This window comes from Eulemur rufifrons, chromosome 7 (genome assembly GCF_041146395.1).
Source record: "Eulemur rufifrons isolate Redbay chromosome 7, OSU_ERuf_1, whole genome shotgun sequence".
NCBI classification, from domain to species: domain Eukaryota; kingdom Metazoa; phylum Chordata; class Mammalia; order Primates; family Lemuridae; genus Eulemur; species Eulemur rufifrons.
In genome coordinates this window covers 115,551,487-115,574,620 of record NC_090989.1, presented here as the reverse complement: position 1 = coordinate 115,574,620, position 23,134 = coordinate 115,551,487, and the positions used below count along the sequence as shown (strand labels likewise).

The following is a 23,134-nucleotide window of genomic DNA, read 5'->3' as shown; positions in this document are numbered from 1 at the left end:
TCTAGAAATGCTATACCCTTTATCAGAATTATTCTTTACTTTCAATAGCTTAACAATTTTGGTTTTTTGTTAGCAATTCTATGAAATTAACAATCTATAAAATGCATTCCGGACCAGATACATACTGTATTGAAAGCTTTCTTCAAGAAGAGGATATGACAGTATTCATTCCAGCTTATTTTCTTCCTTAGCAAAAGGATTGTTTGATTCTCAGAAGCAGAAGGACACATTCATTGTGGAGCAGCTCTGCCTAAGTGTATGAAATGCCTTCTGTCTGGTTGCAGAATTTGGAGTTTGCTAAACAGTGTTTAGTGATTGGGCTCATCTTGCATCACCAGTTGATGACATTTTTCTTTGTTCCCTCCTACCCAGTTGAACCAAGACTCTGAGGCTGATATGCAATGTCACTTACAACATTAATCAGATACTGCATTTAAGGTGAGCTGTCCCTTGCCTCCTCCTTCCCTAGTGCTTGTGTGCTGCATGCAGTGCGTATCTTGCTTCTGCGAGCCTAAGATGGCAGGCAGGATTAGCCGTGCTTGTGCTGTGTGTGCATGCTGTGTATAGAATTCATTACACGTTGCCTAGTATTTCAGATGTGAGTATGTAAATGCTCTGTATGCCATATCATCTGGTAGCGAAGACTTGTTTTTGCCTCATTACAGCCTTAGATATTTCAACATCACCTTTCATTTCCGATTCATTTGCTTCTGGATGGTTGCTTTTCATCACATTCAAAATACGATTTTATCTTTTTTTTTTTAACAAAGCCAAAACCCCCCACAAAACCCTAAAAACAAAAACAACAACAGCAAAACTCTGCTACCAGATGGTGTCTCCCCTTTCTTCTTGCATTTGCTGTCTTTTAAATAATGTATGTTGTATTGTTAATTAATGTGAATATCAAATTAAACACTTGAAACTTACATGTTTATTATGCAGGTAGGAGGCAAGGTGGAGTCTATTTTTAACTCTTTTGCACTGCATTGTGTGCAAGCAACTTGGGTTCTCAAATTTGTATTTTCAGTGCTGGTATCAGTGGTTTGATTTTCAGCAAATGTGACAGTGGCCTTTGCAGTGGTCAGCTCCGAGCTTTGAACTCTCAGAGGAGGAAGGGGAAAAAAATTCAACATACCACCTCCTTGGCTGCAGCCTCAGAGAAACCTTGGACGAGAAACTTCTTTTTTCAATCCTGTTTTCCTGTTGATAAATTCGGTTCTCGTGATCACAGTACATTCAAGCTGTTCTGCGTATGATTTTTGTGTGTGTGTGACAATTGCATCTAAAACTTGTGAGCAAGAAGACGGAGAAATCAGTTGGTCTCCATCGCTCTACATAAAAATGGCTGAGTATCTTGTCATGCTAGCACTGCATTAAGTGATGCATACAGGTAGGTTGAAATTTGCATGTTTTATAGATTTTTTTGGAGCCATGAAGCAAGAACATTAGATGCATTAAAATATGACTTTTAAAATAAAAATGATATAAGACAGTTGTAATCTTTGGGGGGGAGGGTATTAAATTGGATAGCCTCTGCTGTTCAGATACTATATAAATATATAGCTTTTATAAACTTATAAAATGATTCTTCTATAAAAGTGAGATGATTCTTTTTTTTAAAAAATCATATATATGATAGGTGTGGCGCCATTAGACAACAAAAGAATTTTTTGAAAAGTCTGATGATTCAGCTTCATTTTAGCTTGAAACTAAAAATAAATGGGTTTCTGGAGATAATTTCAAAGGGCGTAAACAAGCTTAATAAGAAACATTAAAAATATTTAAATTTTAAGAAGCGGTCTTTAAACGTGTTATATGAAAGATGAAAATAAAAACTTACATGCTTCTAAAATCAATTTTAGGTAATATACAAGAATACACTATTTGTATGTATATAATTTAAGGAGAGGAGGAGTTATAGTTTTTAAAGGGGGAAGTATTAAATATAGATGGCCCTGTTAGAAGAAATAGAGCTTCACTAAATGAAACTGAGCCCCTAGAATGGTTCATTGCAGACCACACAGCTGTGGTTCTATAAGTACCAGATTCTGGCACTTTTCAGAATTATTTCATGAGCTCTTCCCTTTGAGCTTAACTTCTCAAATATATTTTAGTTTCAAATTAACACTGGGCCAGAACCTGTTTCCTTGGTAACCAAATCGTATTTTAAATGCAATAACAGATATGCAAAAGAATGTCTTAAAAAAAGAAACAAATGTTTAATGAAAATTTTACAGTTGTTTTCCCTCTCATATAGAATCTGAACTGGTTTTAAACGTTTTTAAATACGGTCTTCAAGCCTTACAAATTAAGCCATATTTCTAAACATATAGAGAAAGCTTGTACAGTGACAGCTTTTTTCTTCCTCCTTTGTGCTCATTCTTTCAAAATTAAGGTTTTCTTTGTAATATGCTCCAGAATGCAGGTCAAGTTTTGTGTACTGAGGTGTAGTTTCATTATCACGAGTTCACCAGCGCCACTGAAACAAAAGGTATTTCAGAAATTCTGAGAATCAGAAAATGCTTATGCTCTTGTTTTCCCTGATCCCTCCATTGGTAACCTCAGAGCTCTGTAGAGAAGGACCCAAACCTATTGCCCCAATGATAAGTGCAAATCGAGCCTTTGTAGAAACATCTTTATAGGTGTGTTAGGAGGAAAATGCTGCCACACCTGAAACTCCCCAAGGTTTGCTCCGATGAGAAGAACATTGAGATTCAAAACCATCTGTGTAAATAGTTGCTTTATACTAGCAATTTTTCTAATATTCTATTCCATAGCACTATCTGTAAAATCAAACCTCTTATGGGCTACAGGGTTGTTGTTTTTGTTGTTGTTGTTGTGTTGTTTTGAGGCCAACTAAAATATTTTGCTTGAAATATTTCTCTGGCTCAATTATATTAGAACGTGATTCATCTCATAGTGATTTTGTTCTCCGGGCTTGCCGTGAAATATCCTTCCTGTAACACCTTTTTTTTGTTGTTGTTCTTGGTTGTGGGGAGCCATTTTCCTTCTTGCCTGTGACTTAAAATGACTAAGTGCATTTTAAATGTATTATCAATCAGATGATCATAAACTGAAGAAAAATGTCAGAAACCTGATTCAGCAGTGCCTATTTAGTACCAATAGCATTAACAGTTGCAGTAGGATCAAGCTAATTGTCATTCACTCCTGAACAAATAATGAGCCAGGCATTTGTAACTAAAACACTATTGCTATTCAGAAAGATTACAACTATAAATCTTCTATTTTGATAGGCCAGTACAAATTAATCATTTTGAACCCATTTTAATCTTAATTACAAGATCAGATGGATGCAATGCAATTGTTTTACCATAAAAATGAATGCCTAATAGATTCAACAGTGTATTTCTTCTTTAAAAAATGTCGATCCTTTTGTTTGTAACTCAAGCATGATTGCGTCATCTTGATTTTCATACTTAATGGTTTTTTTTTTTTTTGTGGCATTCATTTATGTTGTTCTTGGTCTTGCCTGAAAGAATTTTAAACACAATTCAAGGAGCTATAAAGCCAAATAAGATTGTTGGGAAGTGTATTGTACCATCGTCATTCTAATAAATAGAGAAGTGAATGGAAGAGTAATTATTATATATTACTTTATTGTGTTTTGCCTTAATGCTTTGCCTTCATATTTCATAGCAATGTTTACAAGGCACAGAGCTTTTCTAAACTTACCCATTTACAATTATTATTGAATTTCCTGGATTAGCTGAAAACGTTTCCTGCCGATTGTAGAGGATGGCACTTACCCCTTCTCATTGTTTGAAAAACCATCCTTAACCCATTTACACTTTTTGGCTCAGGTGTTTATTCTCGGCAGGCCAGAGCAGGTGCAACAGGAAGAATGTGCAAACAACTGCTTTGTACTCACCAAAATGAAATGGGCAAATTATGGTTTTCTGCCTGAATGATTTATAGTATAAAATTCTCAACTCTTTTTCTTCTTTGGAGAATAGGAAATGTTTTTCCAAGCTTTAACTCACTGGGAATACCAAGATGGCACCTCATGCTACTAGACTAATGTTGATCTACCTCAACCATTTCCATAGATTCCCCAGTACATAGACTGGTGGTCAGACCATGACTTAGAGCTTCTTTACTGGTTGATATGTGAGAAAGATCTAGAAAAAGATCTAGCACCTTTCTTTTTAGTACTAAATTATGCTAAGCCTTTGAGTCCCTGGTACCATATGGTTCCTTCTAACAGCTCCCTTCCAAGGGAAATGCTATTCTTAATGGCTCTCTTGGCAATTAAACACTCCGTGCATTTTTTGAGCACCTACTATATGCCAGGAATATTCCAGAGGCTGGAAATATAGTGATGAACAAGACAGATGATAGCCCTGCTTCTTATGGACCTGCCTTTAGTGGGAGAGGGGCAGGGGAAGTAGGCAAAAATAGACATGTAAACAAATAACTAAAAAAGACAAGTACAAAGATGAAAAATAAAATAAAAATTTAAAAAGCAAGGGTGATTTGGTTGCAGGGAGGAGAGCTGCTTTAGAATAGTGCAGAGAAGGATCCAGCCCACTGAATATCTGAGGGGGGGGCGGCGGACATTACCAGGCAGAGGAGTGCTCATGCTCAAATGCAAACTTTCATTTCCTTGTATGACGGTCACTGTCTCAGGGCCAGGTCTGACAATTTCATGGGTAAGCTTCCTCCACAGTAAGAGAATGGCCCAAGTTCCCATGGCTGGTTTTAGCCAGCCACACTCCCAGCGTTTGGCACCTGTGGAGTCATTGCCTTTGACCCAGTCACCAACCTGCCTAAGAAGAGGCATCACAGATCTAAATGGTGATGAAATTCTGGCACAGATTCAGTGCCAACCTGAGGAATCCACAGAAGAAAGGCCTCTCAGAGCAGGGAAATTTCTGGGAAGCCTCTTGCTTTGTTTTTCATAAGAACTCCAGAATTTAAACTCACAGCAAAATATTGAGATAATCGTTTGATTTTTTTTCAAAGGCAACATGGCAGAGGGCTCTGCCTCATCCTGCCAATAGATTCTCTTAGTCCCAAAACCCTCCCACTGGAGTGAAGTCTTTTCAGGTTTCACTAAAACACTTTGGCTCTGCAGACATCTTTGCCTATTGGTGGCTTTCTAAAGACCTTACTACTTAGAGTAATTGTTCTCTATTAAACCAAATAGCTTTAAGAAAATACTTCTTAAGAATCAGAACTCTTTTATGCCTTCTAGGTTAGTCTGCTGACAAAGGTCAGAGAACAAAGGGGTAAGTTTGCTATGCAAGTTAGAAACTGTAAGGCTCCTGAAAGCCTTCTGAACATTTCAGAAGCACCTTCTAAAGTCGATTCATAATTTAGCAAACTTTGCTTATCATGGTAGAGGTGGCCTGGCTGGCTCCTTATACTTCATTTGGTTTTGAGAAGCCCTGAAACATTCCACTGCAAGAAAACAGGTTCGGTGTGGTCCTTGGTATTGCTCATCAGTGGGGGAGGGGACGTCAACAATTCAGTTCACTTCTTTGAGCATTTGTTGAGCATCTACTACGTGACAGACACTGCTATAAGCCAGGCAGACTGGAATACGACGTGGTTCCTATTAAACTCCAGCCCAGGTTCCCACACAAGGCTAGAGCATTGTATGAAGAGGGACAATTGTGTGTCCTCCCTGCTCCAGAAAGAAATGAATGGTGTATTGTTCTCTTACTGGCCTTTTGTACTGTTCCCTGGAGGCCAGCCTTCAGTGTGGGGACATCTCAGCCAACAGCAAGGACAGTTCTTCGCTCAGATTTTGTATCTTGGCCTCACCACCTTCCTGAGATGTCTTGGCTCCTGATAAGCCACCGCATGTCTGCCTGCCCTTCTCCAAGCTGGTCTGCCTGCATTGCCAGGTGACCTTGATAGCGGCTGCCACGGTTGCATTCATGAGCAGATGTTATGTTGAGAAGCCCTTAAATGTAAAATTTTGAATTTGTGATGCCGGCAAGATGCTTTTTGATTTTTTACCTTCCCTGGCTGACAGCAGGGGGCCTCCCTGCTGGCTGTTCTGCAGAAGACTTTCTGGGCAGCAGGTAAATCAGAGACCACTTGCCAAATCAATTGTCTTTGTTAGGTGATCCCAGCATGCCACTGCCATAGCCTAAATGTCTCATTGACCAGAAAATTGCTCTTTTGATCTTATAACACATTTTGCATCTTTCCCCCTTAGTGGCTTTTCCTTGCTTCTGCAGCTATTCCTGCTCAGGGTTCAAGACTAGCACTTGTGTCTACACTCCTTATGTTTGGCCCGGGGAAGGAGTTTGTTTTCTGGTACTGTTTGATTTGAAAAATGCCCGTATAAATATTCTGTCCGTGTTCACGGAAAGTAGTGAGGGATTTCGTTACTTGCTTTATATAATAAAATAACCCTCTTCCTTACTCTGTGGTCATTGATGCCAAATGAATATTTTGAAATTTCTTTTCCTTTTGCCTGCTAAAATCTCCCACCCTCTCTGAGGTCTTGCTCTAATTAAGGCCTAACGGTCCTGCCCATCTTCCCCAGCGCTGAGCATGACGTGGAGTCCCTGCCCCCAGGGCTTTACAAGCCAGTGAGACGGGAAAACAAAAGCCACCAGCTGAGAGTGTGGTTAAATCCCAGAAGGGCAGTGCCCTTATAATTTTTTTTCCCTTTCCTCTTGTTCCTTGTGCTGAGGAAGGGAAGAGGGGACCTTTAGTAGGAAAAGGGAGGAATCATGCCACTGAAAGATTCTCTAAATTATGCAGGGTGTTGGGGAAACGATGTGGAAGAGAATAGGGTGATCATCTGGGAAGCAAAATGGGGGGCTGGCTGTAGACCGAGAGGGCAGTGAGGGGGCCGGTGGGGGTGCAGAAGATGAGAAAGAGGGAACAATGGGAGTAGTCAGGAGGTAGCCTGTGAACAAAAGGAGAGGCTGCTTTGCTGCGCCCTGGAGCTGGGGGCACAGGGTACATGGGAGAAAATGGGAAGGGGTTGCAACTAGAAAGAAGGCTCAAGACAGCCCCTAAATTCAGGCTGCAGGCCTGCTGCAGAGAGACCAGGTGCTATGATGTTCTGTCTGGCTTCGGTCTTAATGTTGGCCTTGTTGCTGAATTGTCTCATGTTGCCTATTGTGAAGAGCCTACAGACTGACGTCCTTAAAGATGATTTATCCCAAAGTCTTACGAAATTTCCGTTTCCATCCCAAGGTTCCTATTCTACATGCTGAGGATGCCAGAGAGTCCCTCACCCCACTATCGCTCTACTAGATCTGGATTAAACTTTAAATGAAATAAGCAGACTTCTTACCCATGCCGTAATCAAGTGCTTTTGGTCTTCTAAGAAGCACAGACTGGAGACCGACCCAAAATACCTGCTGTAAGCTGCAGACTTTAGAACTTCTTTTTCCCAGTCATGTTGACCACAGCAGGCATGCTGCTCTGCTTTGAGAGCCCCGCACAAAGGCTTCTTCCTCTTCCTTCCTTCCTCTTCACCATCCTGTCCAGCCCCTGGTCTGACTGCCTATTGCGCCATCCCCAAAGGGTATTCTGATTGTTTGAATCTCTTGATCTCTGGGAAAACCATGCCTGGCCGGCATACCAGGATTTAGCGCAGCCGTCATCCCTGTACTTCTTGCTGAGCTCATATAGGAATTCAAGAACCACAGACTTCAGTTGCTGTGTGGACGTTAGACCTTTTTTACTCTATCATTGAAGGAACTGTGGCCCAGAGAAGTTGTGACTTCTCAAAGAGTTAAGTGGCAGAACAGAACCATACTTGACTCCTAGACCAGAGCTCTTTCTACAAAACCAAGCTGTTTTTAGGTCACAGGGAAAGCCCAGTTCTAAACCAGGGGCTGACACACTTTTTCTGTAAAGAGTCAGATAGTAAATATTTTAGGCTTTGTGGCATCAAAAGATAAAATTTCAACAAATCGAATTTAAAGATCTCATGGCCTTTTATTAGCAACTCATGAAGTCAGTCAGCACCTCATCTACAAAAAATAGAAAGATGCCTCTTTGGGCATGGCAGGACAATTGGTTTTTATAAGATAGCTTGAGCAGGAACAAGGAAACAGCATAATATAAAAGGCAGATGGTTAATATCAGGTTACTTATAAGGGTTAAAGCAGAGGGGGCTCCTTTATCATGCCAGCTAAAGTTGGCCTATTATTTCTCTCCTGATTTTTCAGAAGGTCACATAAACAACTTAATTTCAGTTTGGCGATGTGGAACTTTTGTGTGACTCTATTTGGTTTGGTCTATTGGCGCCTAGTGCAAGAGCTTAGTCCAAATCAGTGGCCTCCCATAAATTTTACTTAACAGTAAGTTGAGGCAAAACTGAAGATATTATGTAGGTGTTTATGTAACAAAGGACAAAGCAAATTTCCACAAATTTTGCATTGAAGAAATTCAAAATATAATAATATGTAATATTAAGTATGATAATAATAGCTATACTAACATAGATACAGTAAATGAATGACTGTGGCTGTGCCTTAAGGAAACCTCACTTACGGACTCCTGAATTTGAATTTCATATAATCTTCGTATCATGAAACACAGACAATACTTTGAAAGTATCACAGGCTTACTTCCAGACCACTGCAATAAAGCAAACATTGCGATAAAGCAAGTCACACATTTTTTTTTGTTTCCTAGTGCATATAAAAGTTATGTTTATACTATACTATAGTCTATTAAGTGTACAATGCCATTATATCTTAAAAAACTATGTACCTACCTTAATTTAAAAATACTTCATGGCTAAAAAATCCTAACAATCATTTGAGTCTTCAGCAAATCATCATCTTTTTGCTAGTAGAGGGTCTTGCCTCAGTGTTGATGGCTGGTGACTGATCAGAGTGGTGGCTGCTGAACATTGAGATGAGAATTTCTTAAAATAAGACAACAGTAAAATTTGTCACATCAAATGACTCTTCCTTTCATGAAAGATTTCTCTGGAGTATGTAATACTATTTGATAGCATTTTACCCACAATAGAACTCCTTTCAAAATTGGAGTCAATCTTCTCAAATTTACTCCTTGATTTATGGGCTGCAGAATGGATATTGTGTTACCAGGCATGGAAACAATGGTAATCTTTTATATCTTTTATATCTCCATCAGGGCCCTTGGGTGACCAGGCACATTGTCAATGAGCAGTAATATTTTGAAAAAAATCTTTTTTCTGAGCAGATCTCAATAGTGAGCTTAAAATATTCACTAAACTATGCTGTAGAGATGTGCTGTCATCCAGGCCTTGTTGTTCCATTAATAGAACACAGGCAGAGTAGATTTAGCATAATTCTCAAGGGCCATAAGATTTTCAGAATGGTAAATGAGCATGGGCTTCAACTTACTGTCACCTGCTGCATTATTCCCTAACAAGAGTCAGCCTGTCCTTTGAAGCTTTGAAGCCACACATTGACTTCTCTCTAGCTATGAAAGTCCTATATGGCATCTTCTTCCAATATAAGGCTGTTTTGTCTACAGCGAGAATCTGTTGTTTAGCGTAGCCACCTTCATCAATGATCTTAGCTAGATCTTCTGGATAACTTGCTGTAGCTTGTGCATCAGCACTTGCTGCTTCACCTTGCACTTGGATGTTCTGGAGATGGCTTCTTTCCCTAACCCACATGAACCAACCCCTGCTAGCTTCCATCTTCTCTTCTGCAGCTTTGTTACCTCTCTCAACCTTCATAGAATTAAAGAGAGTTAGGGCCTTGCTCTGGATTGGGCTTTGGCTTAAGGGAATGTTGTCACTAGTTTGATCTTCTATACAGAATACTCAAACTTTCTCCATTTCAGCAAGAAGGCCGTTTTGCTTTCTTATCATTGATATGTTCACTTGAATAGCACTGTTAATTTCCTTCAAGAACTTTTCCTTTGCATTCACAACTTGGCTAACTTGTGCAAAAGGCCTAGCTTTTGACCTCTCTCAGCTTTTTACATGCCTTCCCCACTGAGCGTAATCATTTCTAGCTTTTGATTTAAAGTGAGAGATATGTAACTCTTTCTTTCACTTGAACACTTAGAGGCCACAATAGGGTTATTAATTGGCCTAATTTCAATATTATTGTGTCTTAGAGAATAAGGAGACCTAAGGAGAGGGAGAGAGATGGGAAATGGCCTTTTGGTGGAGCAGTCAGAACACACACAGCATTTATAGGTTAAGTTCACTGTCTTAAATGGGCACAGTTCGTGATTTCAATAGTAACATCAAAGATCACTGATCATAGATCACCATAACAGACATAATAATAATGAAAAAGACTGAAATATTGTGAGAATTACCAAAGTGTGAAACAGAGACACAAAGTGAGCACATGCTGTTGGAAAAATGCCGCCAATAGACTTGCTCGATGCAGGGTTACCACAAACCTTTGATTTGTAAAAAAGGCACTACCTGCAAAGCACAATAAAGCAGAGTACAATAAAACCTATATTCTTCTTTTGATTTTTTTTCCCAATCATTTAAAAATGTAGGCTGGGTACAGTGGCTCATGCATGTAATCCTAGCACTCTGGGAGGCCGAGGCAGGAGGATCGCTTGAGCCCAGGGGTTTGAGGCTGCAGTGAGCTATGATGATGCCACTGCACTCTACCTGGGCAACAGAATGAGACTCTGTCAGTGGGGAAAAAAGTGAAAACTATTCTTAGCTTGTGGGCCATACAAAAACAGCTGGCAGGCAGGATTTGGCCTGAGGGATCCAGGGCGTTTTGCAGATCCATTTCCTAAATTAAAATCTGCAAACTGGGGACCCATTGGCCAGATCCAGCCCACATTTATGTTCTGTTTGACTTCTAACAATATTTTTAATTGAATTAGTTGCCAATGTTTTTGTTTCCTAATTTTTAAATTGTATTACTTCCCCCCCAAATTATAAAAGTAATATATACCTACTGTGAAACAGTAAGTACACCTACTATGGAATGTTAACATTTTGGCATGTATCCTTTCAGCCTTTTATGTATGCATGGTCAATTTTTTAATAGTTGAGATAATATTTGTAAACAAATTGTGTATGTTCTTGTCCACTTATTATCACAGTATAAGCATTTTATATCAGTTTAAAGTCTTTCATTAACTTAACATTTTAAAACTTTACTATGAAAATCTTCAACGTATGTAGAAGTAGAGAAACTAATTTAATGAACCCTCCCACCCCCTGTTATTCAACAATTAATTGTCAACTCTGGGCCAGTCTTATTTCATGTAAATTCTCTCCTGTATTAACCTGAAGCAAATCCCAGACATCATATCATTCTATCTCTAAATATTTCAGTGTAATTCTCTAAAATATAAGGATTCTAAAAGAAAGCCTTTTTCTTAGAAAATAAATGCTAAAGTGTCCAGAGGTAAAAGAAAATGATGTCTACAACTTTTAAGCAGTTTGGGAAAAAAGATAGGTCTGGGTAGAGGGTATATAGGAATTTTTTGTGCTATTCTTGTAAGTCTTCTGTAAGTTTGAAATGTTTCTAAATAAAAAGTTTTAAAAACATGGATTACTTTAAAAATATGTTTTTAAAAATACGGATTACTAAAAAAGAAAAAGAACCACAGTACCAGACCACATCAACAAAGAACAATAATTTTTAATAACATCAAATATCATAGTCAGCATTCAAATTTGTCTAATTAAGTCATTTAAAAAAACAATTTGCTTAATTCCAAATAAGGTCCATACAGTGCAGTTGATATTCTCTTAAATTTCATTTAATCTATAGGTTCCTCTTTCTTTTATCCTTGCTATTGCTATAAAAATTTTGTTGAAGAAACTGACCATAGAGTTCCTCCAGTCTAAAATTTCGTGATTACATTCCTTGGTGCTGTTTTACATGTTTCTCTGTTTGAGAGATTTCCTAAATTGGTAGTTACATCTAGAGGCTCCATCAGATTCAGGTTCCATTTTCTTTTTTAAGGAGTCAACATTTCATAAATTTTATATAAAAACCCTGATTTGGACTTCATTAGGCAATTCTGCAGATCCTGCATTTCTACCTGGCAACAGGTCTGGGGCTGGGGCTGGGTAATCACCACCCCATCCCCCACCTCTCCGCCCATTTAGGTGGGACATGAATTATCCTGGAGGCCCTAGTTCGCACCACTTCCAACAAGCAGTTTCACACATATATTTATCTGCCTGGTTCCCACAGGCGTCAGAAGTTGACACCCCTGTTCTAAACATTGCCTCTTCAGGTCTTTGGTAGATGTCAACACAACATCACACACAAGTGGCCTTTCAGAAATGTGATGGAGATGAGAGAAAATGATTTGGAAAAGGACTTCCCTAAAATGCTTGACAGCAAACAGATAAGCAGCTATAATTAGGAGAGGCCAAGCGATAGCATTTGGTGAGAACTAAGGATGAAGAAAAGAGGAAAAAAATAAAACCATAAATGAAATTTACAGAGTGCTGCAAGTGAGGGGGGATGAGTTACAGATTGCTAACCTGTGGTGGGAAACAAAGGAAGCAAGTGGGTTTAAAAGAGGCAACATAGGGCTGGGTGTGGTGGCTCACTCCTCTAATCCCACTACTTTGGGAGGCTAAAGTGAGAGGACTGCCTTGAGGCAGTTTGAGACCAGCCTGGGCAATATAGCGAGACTTTGTCTCCACAACAAAATTTAAAAATTACCCAGGCATGGTGATGGGCACCTGTAGTCCTAGCTGAGCCAGGAGGATCGCTTGAGCCCAGGAAGTGAGTTATGATGGTACCACTGCACTCCAGCCTGGGCAACAGAGTGAGACACTGTCTCTGAAAAAAAAAAAAAGAGAGAGACACACACACACAACACTTCAGACTTTTTAAATAATATTATCGTAATATTGATACCTTAAAAAAAAAAGGGGGACAGTAAGTGTTAAATTGGTCAATAGTCCTAATCAGAACGTGCAAGCAGGCAGCTGTAGCACAACAGAAATCTGTGTGGGGATTAAATGAATGAGGTAGGAAAGCCTTCTAGAAAAGGCCCCTGGAAAAGGATCAGGAACCATAGGAACCATGCTGTTGAGATGTTGAAGAACTGGTGGAAATTTAAGAAAGAGAATGGTGAAAGTCTTGGGATTTATTTTTTGATTTGCAAATGTATTGAAATGATGAATATTATAGAGAAAATACATGTTTAGTTGTTTTGAAAATAGTAAATCTTTACAGAAAGGAATACAATTATGACAAGTTGGGACATTCCTGGAAATTTCCAGATTGTTCCCCATACTCAGAAGAATGATTAAGAGAGAGAATCTGCTACTCGTTACGAGGAAAGATGGAAAATTTTGAAGGACAGGCTGACTGTGTAAGTTTTAGACTGTGGTGTTTAAAACTGTTGCCGTGATATTTTAGTTATTAATAACAATTTGGGGAAATCTACTCACTTCTGGAGAAACATTTGGCTCTAATGAGAGAAATGCCACTGTTTGTGAATTCCCAAGTGGATGTAAGGAGCAATTCACTTGCTAAGCCTCTTAGGGAAGCCAGAGCCAGTTTACTCTTAACAAGCTGTTGACAGTGTCTGATCAAGGTACCACCTGGAACATGTTAGCAGTACAAAAAAAGTGGACTGTAGAGTCAGACCTGTGTTTAAATCCTTTTATGTCACTCACCATGTGACTCTAGCAGATAACCCATGGAAAATTTCTAGGGTATAAAGGTTGTTTTACACACAGTAGCTATGATTCTTACTGCTTGAATGGTAGGAACTTAGAACTCTGAATACTTCCAGTACTAACAACAGCCACAAAAGCTTACAATTACAGAGCACTTGCTATATGCCAGGTGCTATTGTAAATGCTTCACATGTATTGTCTCATTTAATTTTCAAAAAGCCCTACAAGGTAGGCACTAATAATAAATTAGTCCCATTTTATAGAAAACAAAGCCAATGCCCAGGGAGGTTAAGTAACTTGCCTAAAGTGGCCTTGCAAGCAACACAACTGGGCTTTAAACCCAGGCAGGCTGAATCCAAAGGCCAAATTGCCTTGCCCTGCTGCCTGGCACCTTCCAGTGGGAAGCACAGAAAGCAACACTGAATCCTGGCACTTCCCAACTCTGGCGCCTAATCCATGCTCCTCAGTTTTCTTGGAGGTCTTTGAATAATTTTCAGAGTTTCCAAAAGCCTCAATGGAAACAGACAAACAGGCAATTAAACCACAAGTTTCTTTAGATTGGAATCCACTATTAACAACAGGTTAGCTCAGGTTTTGAGGAAGCTCTGGTTGGCAGTTGCATATCTAAAAACATTGCAGGTTTTTGTTTTTTAAGTGGGAAGATGAATCATTACTTAATAAATGCAATTTAGTGGAGAAGATCTTTCTGAACACATGGCCTATGGAGAGAAAATAAGGGTGCTTGGCGTTGAGGAGGTTGAGAGTTGCTAGTGTACATGTGTATGCATGTTGCCCAAACTGTCAGCCTTCAAAACTCTGCCTTTAAGTTACATGATTCTTTAATTTGACGTGCAGTCAATATATTTTTCCTTGATTATTTAAAATGTTTTACTAGCATTGTATTTAATATTGGAATCTACTTTATTCATCAAAATGATCATATTCTTAAAACGTGGTCAGCAACTGGGATACAGGATTGCAAGCACTGTATTCCAGGCTGAAAGCAGGTTGTAAGTCATGCAAAGAACAGATTTTTTAATTCTTTTAAGTTGTAGCTTCGGAGAGAAAATTTTCTAAAGAAAAATTTAAAATAAGACTCAATACTATCACACGGAACATGGATAATTTTTTAAAAACAAACAGCTGTATAGAGTGCACTAAGCTGTTAGCTCAACTAGGCAAGTTTGTGGCAGGCCCTCAGTAAATAAATATCTTTTCAACAAGCAGGCCCTGGATCCCAGCAGGATCCCTCAGGGCCCTTTATTTAAGGAAGAGGACTGGGTCTTTTGCGTGAAATAGCTTCTACATCACGTCCGAAAAATCTGGGCCTCTCTTGACAGCCATGGGAAAATACAGGTGACACCCTATTCCTGAGAATTTGATGCAACTGAAACTGCACAGGACTTTGTCCGAATCCTGCCTCTCTCAAGTGTGCATGGTCTGGATCGGGAGCTCAGGGACCCTCCTGCGGACCAGGGCCTTGTTCTGACAGTCACTAGGCTCTGTGGCTCTGCAGCCCTAACTACGTTGTCCTCCCGGGAGCAGGATGAGGCCGCTGCCCGCTGTGGGCCTGGGGCCTCGCTAGGCCGTCGCGAGTCCCCCGCCGCCCTCCCGGGGCCTTGTCCTCAGCGCGGCGGTTCCCCGAGTCCCCTGCCCGCGGGGCTGAGGGTCGGGCCGACCTCTTCCCGGACGGGCTGCGTCTTCTGCCCGCGCCGGGGGCGGGCCGGGCCGGCAGAGCCGAGCCGCCGGCGTCCATTTTCTGGGCGGTGCTGCGCTGCGGTCGGACTCGCGGGTCCGGAAGCGCCATGGACCCCCGGGGAAACGCGCTGGCGGAGTCGAGCCCTGTAAGTGCCCTTCGCAGGGTCTTGCTCCGGGCCGGGTGGGCGAGGCGCGGCCTGCAGGCCCGGGGCCGGACCGCTCCTCTCCCCAGGAGGGAGCCTGGAAACTGGGCTGGGGAAACACTCCAGCAGGGCTGCGAGCTCCGCAAGCGCTGGGCAGCAGAGCTGCTGCAGGGAGCAAGTGCCCGCAGGTGCCCGCACTCCGGGTCCCGCGCCCTGAATGGGGTGGGGGTGGGGTTCAGCTGGAGAGTCTGGGCAGGTTGTGCGCCGCATCTAGTGGCCCCACTGCGCGGCTGTGCTGCAGGGTGGGGGCCGGGGAAGAAATGCGCACCCTGGGCTGGGGCCGTGGTGGGCTCAGGTCCAGCAAGCTCAGGAACTGCGTTGACAGTCGCACTTCCCAGTCCTGGGATTGGGAATCGAACTTCAGTCCTGACCCTACGTGTACGTGATAATTTCCTTGGTGCAACACCAAGCCCCTTGAATTGAACGGGACGTGCAAAGGCAGGGCCCTGCCCCAAGGGGTTTGCAGTCTCAGCCTCCTACTTCTGCCGTAGATAGATAGGTCTGCACTGTTGGTAAAACACAACCGCCCGCTGGTAGCTACCTCTTTGCAGAGTACATAATAAATCACTTGAGATTTTAGTCTGTCCGCGGTTCTACTTTCTAACTCCTGCTCTGCTATAGGTAAGTGCCTAATTCCGTTCTGGTCGTTGGCCCTAATGGAATATCCCTTGTAAGGATCCATTATAGAAGATATGTGTTATGGTGCCTTATACATATTTTAAAGGTTAAAGACTTTTCTCCTAACTATGAAGCTCAACTACTTGGTCAGATTCTCATGATTTAAAAGTACAGAAGGTTTTTGTTGTGGTTTCAGAGAAGCTGCTAGCTATGTACTGTATCTAAGCGCGGTGTTTTTCCAAGAATAGGGACTTATTAGAAGATTGTGGAATCAGTTTAATGGGTTGCTACTGGAAAATTTTTTTAAAGATGTAGAATATATATCACAGTACAGAGAAGAATAAGAAGTGTGCATTGCAAACAGTAAGGGTAGGCATTGTTGTATGAGACTTTTGGTTTTCAGTTTATATAACGTAATTTTTTATTTCTGCTGTAGAATGTGGCCAAAAAAAACTTTTTTTTTTAAACAGTGGGTCACTGTCAAAAAAAGTTTTTGAAACACTGACGCTGGTTAATCGCCCAGGCTTTGGAATTGGTTGAATCTGGGTTTGAGTCCCAGCTCTCACATAACCCATCTGTGTAACCTTGAACAGGTTCTGTGACCTCTCGGAGTCTTTGTTTCTGTAGCTGTAAAATGGGGGAATGTTCCCTACAGCTGAGGGGTGTTAGGAAGATTACATGAGGCCACATACGCCAATCACTTTGTTCAGTGCTTGACTTATTGCAGGTGTTCAATATATGCTAATTGCAATTGCTGAAACGTCAAATCCTAGCAGCTAGTCATGGAACACTGCACTTTTCTTTTTTCTCTTTTTAGATCTTGATGTGGAGGAGATGGAGGATGCAGAACCAAGGATTTCCAAGTGATTTCTTCCAAAGCACGGGAAAATAACTCTGTTAAGGCTGGTCTGTTCTAACTGAGGTAACTAAATTTACATCTCTCCTTAGTCTACATGAAAGAGGAAGTGGTTTTTCTGAGGGACTCCCAAAGGGATATGATTCATGACAGGTTTTGGGATTACAAAGTGACGGTAACACTCAAGTGATCTGTTATAAGGAGACACGATGTGCGAAACCCCTGTGATGAAGGGGAAATAGGTGAACAGGGCTTAAGACAACTGATTTCTCATTCCAGTTCTGCCAGCAACTGTCCTGGGCGCTCCTCAATGTCTCTTCATAGATTTCTCGCTTCTCTAGGCCAGAAGGACCCACCGGCATCACTGAGGCCCAGAGAGTTTAAATAACCTCTGAGGGTTACCCACTGGGTTGGGGTGAAGGCAGGACTGGAACTTGGATCTTTGTTGCTCAGTCATGTAGGTGGCTTCAGAGCCTGCTGTTGGGTGAGGACCTTGCTGGGCACGGAGTAAAAAGCCCACACCTGGGACATTCGAGGTTCTTGTAGACAAGTGCTGACAGCCCAGCACAGCACACTAAGCTCTACCTTAGAGGCATGTACAAAGCCCCAGATAGGGACAAGAGCAACTACCATTTATCAGGTATTTGTGTGCGTGTGTGCTAAGCAATGTGTTAAGGGCTTTAAGCGCAGTGTTTTTATTTACTCTTCACAATATCCCTATGAGGTGAGGAAGAATAGGTGTGAGGTATTAAAATGTGGAAATAGAGACAGATCTGGAAGGCTTTGCATCTCATACTACTTTTATGGAGTACATTCTGTACGCAGAGCACCACGCTAGGGCGGCAGAGTGCCCGCCCTGGAGGAGCTTGCGACCTAATCCCAAGAGGCCTGGTCAGATAGACAATGTCTGCCGTGCACCACGCCCCTTAATCTGCTGCAGCGGTTACAGGGTGTGCTCTGCTGCAGGAACAGACCAGAGTGATGGACATACCAAGTTCTTGTCTCTCAATTCACTATTTCATTTTTTCCACTTTAACATATACTTCTACCTATCTATTAAAACTTATGCTTTCAATTTATAAACAGTAGTAAGGCTTTCTCTGAATTCATTTTTTTCATCAACAAATGTTTATTGAGCTCCTTCTACAAGGCACTTGGGAGCTGAAGACCAAACAGGTTGTTTTTACAATCATGATATTAGCCACGTCCAGTCTCTTGGCAAAGAATTAGTTGTTTAACTGTTAGCTATTTTCTATTTTTAATATGCTGGGATTTCAACTCCAAGGATGTGTTGGAGATTGACCCCTATGTAGGAAGGGATATATAGGAAGGCCATTTTAAAATTCTGAAACTCTTTAGAAAAGAATTTCTCACTTCTCTTTTAAATATTGATTTTGCCATTACTGTTACCTGCTCATAGAGGCCTTTTTTTGGGACACTTAACGCATAATCAGAGAAAAAGCAGTTTGGCAAGGGGGCTTTCTTTGATTTGAAATGTTCTCTTTTAGCTTTGTAGGCCACAGAGGACCATGGGGGGTCAAAAGTAAAGCAATTTAAGAAATGGTTTTGTTTAGTGCATAAGGTAGAAAGTTAGAGATAGCGCCAAGAATTGCATTAAGCAACAGAAATCAGATTGCAATACTTGAATGCTACTTATAATAACTTATAAGTTATTATATACTTATAACCTGTTATGTAGTTGAAGAAATAAAATATACAGAAATAACCATTGGTAAACATGGGTAATTTGAAGAAGAAGAGGTCTGTTTTGCCCCTAGGGGTCAAGAGACTTCCTTGAGAAAAAGCTTTTATGCCAGTCCTTTAATGATATGGAGTTTCAGTAAAAGATATTGGAGGAGGCATTTGAGGTAGGAGGAACGGTGGGAGATGGAGAAAGCATGGAGCGTACTCGGGGAAAAGTCCCAAGCCCAAGGGAGCTAGAACTGATCCATACAGGCACCAAATAGGAAATCAAGCTGGAGAACATTCAGTGCTGAATGATAATGGTCTTGAATGACAACTAGGAAATTTGAATGTATGAGCCAATAGATGTCATTAAAGATATTTGAACAGGGGAGCGTTGTGGCTGTACTTTTGGCACATGCTCTGTGAGGAGACCGGGTGAGGCTGGGAGGGAGGCGGGGCAGAAACTAGAGGCAGGGAGACCAGATAAAAGGCTACTACAGCCCACCACGGAAAAGGTGGGGTGGTTGGAGTGCGATGGGGGAAGGCCTGAAATGGATGGTAACAGTGAAATGGGAAAGGAACAGACGCAAAGAGAGGAACTGACAGAAGCTGATGTCTCAGTGGAGAAGGAACAGCTAAAGCTGGTAGTGAACTTTCCAGAGCAGTGGTACGCATGGAGGAAACGTGGAAAAAGGTGAGGAGCTGCATTTGAGAGCTGCTGAGTTTGAAGTGTTGAAGCATGCTGTCTCCCAGACAGATGGGGCTTTGAGTGCTGCAGGAGGGCCAGGGCTAGTTTGGAAGTCATTGATATATAAGAAAAAGTCAAGATGTGGGAGAAGAGATTTTCCAGAGAGAGAGTCTAGGGAGAAAAATGTTGAGGATGGAGCCTTTTGAGAAAAGAAAGGAGGACCTAGGAAGGCAGAGAGAAGTCTGGCAAGATAGCAAGGAAGAACCAGAGAGGACATGATTCCAGAAGTCAGCAGAAGGGTTTCCCAGTGGAGGGAGCCAGGCATGTCAGACCCTGGAAGGGGCTAGGGATGAGTTTTAGAAGACCATTGGATTGACAAGTGCTAGATTACACATTTGTTTTCCTTCATAAGGTAATGTGACTTGCAGAATGAATATTAAGTGGTTCCATTTGCATAAATTTGTAGCTTGCACAAATCAAGAATCACTGTTAAATTTAACCCTAGCAAGCCCCCAAATACACTTTGATTACTAAAATTCAGGCTGTTAAATATGGTTTTGATGGTAGTCATACTCTGTATTCCGTTGCCAGTAGACCAAAGGACATCTCTTAATAGTCCTTTAAAAAGTGTGTTTGTTGATACAAAAAGTTTCTAAAAGTAATTTAATTCCATTGTCTTTTACCATATGGCTATTGTATGACATACATGTGTCTGCATGTTTTCACGTGCGTATGAGCTTAGTACAATGGAATGAGGAGACTGGGGTCAGATAAATTTAGTTTCACAACCTAACTGGGCCATTTCCAGGCTTGTGACTTTAGAAAAGTTACTCTCTCTCTACGATTAACTTTTTCCATTTATAACTCAAATAGGATTATTTTGAAGATTGAGTAATATATAATGTGGTCAGGATCTATACTGTAGTGGGCAATTAATAAATGTTGGTTCCCTTCCCCACACAACCTTGTATAGATATTAAATTTATACATAATGTGCTCTACACACAAAGCTTCATCTTTGACTCATTTTAATGTGTTAATTTTATCACTGAAAGTGCATGCCTCCCTTTATAGCTGATCTATCCTGTGTTAGTTGAGTAACCATCAATTTCGTATGCTTAGGAATCCGCTTGGGGAACTTGTCAAAATGTCGATTCTCAGGCCTAGAGATTCTGATTCAGGAGATTTGGTCTGAGGGGTGGAGTGGCTGTGGAATCTGCATTTTAAATAAGTGCTGCCTGGCTGGTGATAAAGATTAACAATTTGCCAATTTCTGAGAAGTAGAGAAGGGGATAAATCTGAGACTTCATAGGCTCATTTTGAATCCTGTTTCTATTAAGGACATGTCGGTGCTTGAAAGTTTTATAATTGTATCATTGATGTTTATGGATTATATCTATAATTAGATAAAAACAAATGGATTCCAGATAGTCAATAAATGGTGGTATTATTGCACCCCCATCCCCATTGCTGTCTGCTGTGTAACCATAGCAGTACTGGGTGACATGCAGCCCCAAACCAGTTTCTTTTTCTGTGGAGGAAGTGATGACACTCTGTCCCTATGCCCAGAGTTTGTAAAACCAATGTAACTTTAGTCGTTAGCAATATTATGTGGTGACAACACCGCATAGTCATGCCATTAAGATATTTTGATACATTCATCTATCTGACTCTGTGTCTTCTGGTGGATAGACATCACTGTCATTGTATCATTTCCCTCATTCTCTGCATCTTAAAATCATATAATTTTTAGGCTAAAGTTTATGTTGTTCATCTGTCCCAACCTCATTTTCTGGATGAAAACATATTCTTAGTCCTAGCTCTCTTCTTTGCTTATTCACAACAAATGATTGAGACATACCGACGTGTTTGGTGTTTAAGGCAGGTGTGGAGGATATAAAACATTTGTGCATATTGAATTGTGCTTTATGTTCTCTATACTTAAGGTAAAAATAAGATGACTTAATGGGAATATATTTATTAAAACTATATTGAGTCATTTTAAAATGTTGTCGGCATCCTCTTGCTGGTTTGCCTCTTTTGGAGGAGGATGCTGAGGGCCTAGAGCCTTTCTCCGAAACAGGATTTCTCTCTGTTTATCCACAGTCCCCCAGGGAGGAGGATCGTCCTGACATTCATGGAGTTAGTTCTACACCTTGTATGCATTATGTCAGCCATTTTATTTGAACCTCAACCCGGTACTGTGGCAGTTGAGGCAAAAAGAGGCTCAGTAACTACAGCCAGGGTTATAGAGATGAGAGTTTCACACCCTGGGGTCTGTCTGACTCAGCCTCTTCTCTCTATACCCGAGGCTGCCTCCCTAGCCATATAGTGAGGGTATGAAACAGATACTTGTTCCTGATTTTAGCTCAGAGAGTTAGAGACCCTCATCCCTAATACTATTATAACCTCCGAACTTTTGACAAGAAGCAAATGGAACAGAGATAATGTGCTAACTTAAATTTGTTCAACAAATGTTTACCGAGTACCAACTATAGGCCAGGTATCAGATAAGGGCCCCACCCTCATGGGGCCGCCTATCTCCCCAACCTACCCTTATCTGCCATCTATCTGTACTGCTGCAACCTTTTTTTTTTTTTTTTTTTTTTTTTTAAAGAGTAAAAACACCAATGGATTTTTTCACTGATAAGATCAATCAATTTGTGTCTTACTGTAGCTGTCACTGTCACTGTCACTGTGAGGGGCTAAATGTTCTCGGAGTAGCTAGCCAGGTGAAAGTTTAAAATTGCTCCTTAGGGGATTGGCCAGAGGTGCTCTATCAATGTTTCTTGATTACCCCCTGAGGCCCTGAGGAACTCTGCAGGGGACCAGGGAAAGAGCCAGAGCCCCTGAGAGTTCTGTTGGTGGAAGGTGAGAAGACCCCGTGTGAGAGACCAGAGGGGAGGCCTGGGACTTGTTCTTAGCAACCAACCATGCAACCATGGTTGTGTGACTATGCTGGTTTGGTTTCCTCACCTGTAACCAGAGAAGGTTTTGCCCAGTGATGGCTAAGTTTCCTTCCAGCTCTAAGACGCAGTAATTCTATTTCCTGTCGAGCAGAAAGGCAGAGGTGCTAGGACAAGCAGCTAAAAAGCAGGACAGGGGCTAAGACGGAGATCTTCTAGGGGTCCCAGTTTCATAGCTCTCTCCTGTCCTCCTCATAGATATATACTAATACCAGTCAGACTTTGGGTTCTTCCTTTACCCAGTATACTTGGAGGAAATGAAGATTCTTACAGAAAGATTGGGAATGGCTGGGAATCATGGTTTTCAAATTTTATGGCTAAAAAGAACCTGAAAATAAACTAGCCCAGCCTCTTTACGTTCCATATAGGGAAACAGAGTCCAGAGAAGTCACAGGCTTGTTCAAGGTCACACAGTTAGTGGCAAGGTGGGGGCAGAACCTAGCGTCCTGTGCCCAGTCTTCCAGAAATGGGCAGGTTATTGGCGTTGCAGGAGATGGCAGTCAGCAGCAAAGCTTAAAGAGGGGCTGGAACTGCCCCATGGGAGAGAGCAGACCATAACATCCGCTGGTCTGCCAGCAGACACACAGTAGGACGCCATGATGCAAAACTTCCAGACTAGCTAAAGCCCTTGGGTTTTTGCCAGTTAAGGTAGTTAAGAAAATTTCTTTTTAAACTGGGAGAGGCAGAAGGCTGTTTCCCATTTTTTAAGAAAGCATTTTTCTTCTCTCATGTAATTAAAATTACTAAGCTGTACTATAATATTGAGAGGAATTAAACATTTTCTCAGGGAGTATGAGGAGGAAGATCCAGTTTGCACACCCCCATTTTGCCAGCCGCTAC

General features: G+C 41.2%; 1 protein-coding gene across 5 annotated transcripts in view; it reads left to right on the top strand.

Annotated features, from left to right (window-relative positions):
- The window catches only part of ZBTB38 (zinc finger and BTB domain containing 38), a 119,260-nt gene that overhangs the window by 64,158 nt on the left and 31,968 nt on the right, over window positions 1-23,134 (top strand). For 3 of the 5 annotated variants that reach the window (XM_069475389.1, XM_069475388.1, XM_069475387.1), the window contains 2 exons: window positions 373-438; window positions 16,916-17,020. The gene's annotated coding sequence lies outside the window, so the exon portion shown is untranslated. Of the gene's footprint in view, window positions 1-372; window positions 439-13,259; window positions 13,270-16,915; window positions 17,021-23,134 lie in introns of those variants that run through there. The other 2 variants (XM_069475391.1, XM_069475390.1) reach the window with 2 other exon arrangements.